Here is a 3,890-nt window from a genome sequence, read left to right as displayed (position 1 = left end):
GAGTCAGGAAGACCTGAGTTCAAATCTTCCTTTAGGTTATTTACTAGGGATGATGTGAGAATAAAATGAGATGCTACATTTAAATCTGTCTGTTTTTGCAGTACTATATAAATGTTTGCTACTCTTATAAAGGACAGGTCCAGCAATGAACTTTGTAATTATCATCTGAGCACCATCTTAAGTCAGTTTGAAAAGTATCATTACTACAAAGATTATGAAATTCCTTCTGACTTGAAGATTCTGTGGTTTTGATTTGTCACAAGGGACAAGTTTTTTTTTTTTGTTTTTTTTTTTTATTAGAGCAGTTCTTAAAACAGTCTGTTAGGAAATGTTTTAATCTGCTCCAGGAGAGTAAAATTCCACCATGGCAAAATCATGACTCTTTTTAAGAAATAGATTCCAAGGGCAGCTAGGTGGCATAGTGGATAAAGCACTGGCCCTGGAATCAGGAGTACCTGGGTTCAAATCTGGTCTCAGACACTTAATAATTACCTAGCTGTGTGGCCTTGGGCAAGCCATTTAACCCTGTTTGCCTTGCAAAAACCTAAAAAAAGAGAAAGAAATAAATTCCATACATAAATGAAGGGGCTGGGTTGTATCACTTTTAAGAAAAGGAAAGAAGCAAAAAGAATAGTGATATTCAGAGAAGGAAACCCCATAGGGAAATTTGAATCTGAACAATTTGTTTTCATACTTATAATTACATAGTTCTTCATGGCTTTCCAAGCATTTTTCATATAACAATCCCCAACTATCCCAAATATTGTTGTCTTCATTTTGTGAATGATGAAATTTAAACTCAGTAAGATTAAATGACTTGCCCATATTCCAACACTGCAAGCATCAGAACTGGGATATAACCCAGTTTCCTTCAGATATTAAATTCTAAGTTTTTCTCCCACCCTATGACTGGGGTAGCCTTTCTTTATCACATACAAACATTCTGCTTCTAAGTTCATTTTACTAAAATATTTTAGACAGAGAACAACTGTATTACTCTTGTCTGTTCAGCCATCTTCCTTCGGAATTACATATGTGCATTAAATTTTTTAGAGAATAGGAAAATCAACCATAACCTGCTGGTTCTGAAATTGCCTAATGACTGGGAATGCCATCAGAGGACTATTCTCTGTCTGCAAAACAGAATACCTGTAAAGATCATCTAATTGCGCAGATGGTTTCACCATGTAATTTGTTTCCAGAGATCATAAGAGTCATAGAATTTTAGAATTCCCTCATTTTACCAATGGGGAAGCTGGGATGCAGAAAGTAGAAATGACTTATTCTTGTCATGAGACTTGTTTGAACCAAAGTCAACTCTCAACTCAGCTAACCTTGTACCCTTTTTTCTACACCTTGCTGCCCTTATTTTTCATTATATAAATAATATTTCATTTTTCCAAATTACTTTAAAGATAGTTTTCAACATCCATTTTTATAAGATTTTGAGTTCCAAATTTACATGTGCTATCTTTTAAATCTTTCCACATTAGTCATAATGTGAAAGAAGAAACAGAAAAAAGGAAAAACAGAGAAAAAAAGGAAAAAAAGAGAAAGTGAAAATAGTATGTTTTGATCTGCATATAAACTCCTTCAGTTCTTTCTTTGCATGCAGATGACAAGTCTTTTGGAATTGTCTTGGATTATTGTATTCACAGAAGAGTTGTCATTCATAGTTGATCATCACCCAAAGTTACTGTTACTGTGTCTAATGTTCTCCTGGTTCTGCTTATTTAATTCTACATCAATTCATGGAAATCTAGCAGAGTTTTTCAGAAATTCACTTGCTCATTATTTCTTATAGAACAATAATATTCCACTGCATTCATATACCCAATTGATGGACATTCCCTCAATTTCCTATTCTTTGCCACAACATAAAGAGGTGCTATAAATATTTTTGTAAATGTGGGTCCTTTTCCTTCTTCTTCTTCTTCTTCTTCTTCTTCTTCTTCTTCTTGGTTTTTGCAAGGCAGTGAGGTTAATTGACTTGCCCAAGGTCACACAGCTAGGTAATTATAAAGTGTATGAGGCCACATTTGAACTCAGATACTCCTGACTCCAGGGTGAGTGCTCTATCCACTACACCACCTAGCTGCCACTACTTTTCCTTCTTCATGTTCTCTTTGAGATATGATCCAGTAGAGGTATTACTGGATTAAAAGCTATGCACAGCTTGATCACTCTTTGGGTAGAGTTCCAAATTGCTCTCCAGTATGGTTGGATAAGCTAATAACTCATCTAGATTACAGTAGTGTCCTGTTTTCCCTACATCTCCAATATCTATCATTTTTGTCATATTAGTGAATCTTTTGGGGGTTGTTTTAATTTGTTTTTCCTTATTCTTGAAGGAAGAGGGATTTATAATGCCCTTCATCAATCAACTTCAGAATTTCCCTCTTGTTTTCACTCAGGAAATACTCACCAATCATTTCATTAAAACTCAAAAAGCCTCCAATAGAAAGTACTCACTACTCAAAAAACTCTGACAAGCAAGGACTAACTTGCATGTTAACACTCCTAGAAGTCCCACTTTGCAGCTTATTCCCAGAGTGGAGATTACCCAGGATTTGAAATCTATGCCATGGGAATGCAAGCACTGACAGATGCTACCACGCATGAAAGGCTTCAAGCATGGGTTCGAAAATTCATTATTAGACAAGGACAATGAAGAAGGAAACTGGTCAATGAGCTTAGTCCTTATTGGGTATGCCCAGTTTGCTTAACTGATGCAATCTTCACATAGACTTTAGAGCATAGAGACATTCTATAACTGGTTTCAATCTGCTGACCACAAAGTGAAGAAGCTCTTTTTTGATTGACTGCAGAGCCTGAACTGAGCACATTGTAAAAACACTAACCCACAAGAGTAGGTTTCTTTGGTCTGGCTCTTTCCTGTCTGATGGCAGGAGATTATGGCAACCACAAATTCTAGAAACTGCCAAGTGAGGAACAGTAGTCTCTTATCTCTGTAATGTGACCTGTGAGTTTATGACCCTATTGCTTCTTTCTCTAGAATCTATTATTTCTGCTTTTACATAGTATTAGAGACAGTCACAATTGCATGAACTTAAAAAGATTAATAAAACAACAGAAATCTGGAAATTGGAATGCATAATAAATTTTGAAGTCAGTCATCTCAAAATAGAGGTCATGAGAAATGATCTTCCAAGCCCAGATCAAAAGGGAGGATTAGAGGAATGACTTAAAGGACCTAACCCACAAACAGCACAAATGAGAATGCACCAAGTAGATATACTATTTTTGGAATTATATTTGATGGGACTATTTCCTTGTAGAAACCATATTAAGTTTGAACCCATTCTCCCTAAAGATGAGATACTGTAAAAGAGATTGTACCTCCAGATAATGGGACAAAAAAAATTGTACTTCCATTCTTCCTAAATTTTTTCATTGAATATTCTTCTTCAAAAGCTAATTTATTTTAAATGATTAAATGGTACTGGGTGCTAATTATAGAAAATTTAAAATGGTGAGATCATAGTGCCTTGGGGGCTTGAACAGATTGCATTAAAGAGGACTCACCCCACCCCTTCTGAGGTACCCATTCTATGGGTTATGGTGGGAGCATTGACTAGAAGATTCCAAAGTCTAATTTTACTAAATTAAACAGGCTTTTCACTAGAGAATGATTCATCATTTCATGAATTTTTGTAACTAAATAAATTCATGAAATTAAGTATTTACTATAGTTATGAGGGGATCAAGCACTAATACTGAAGATATTTCAGAGCTTTATAGCTAACCAATATATTATAGTGGAGAATACTTGGTACCTTTAACACATGTTATGTAGACATAAACCCATTTGCATTGAGTCCATGTTTATTTTTGGTTTTGCAAATTTCTAATAAGTCTGAGTAAAACAG

The sequence above is a fragment of the Macrotis lagotis genome, chromosome 2 (assembly GCF_037893015.1).
Source record: "Macrotis lagotis isolate mMagLag1 chromosome 2, bilby.v1.9.chrom.fasta, whole genome shotgun sequence".
NCBI classification, from domain to species: Eukaryota; Metazoa; Chordata; class Mammalia; order Peramelemorphia; family Peramelidae; genus Macrotis; species Macrotis lagotis.
Note: the sequence above shows the minus strand (reverse complement) of the source record.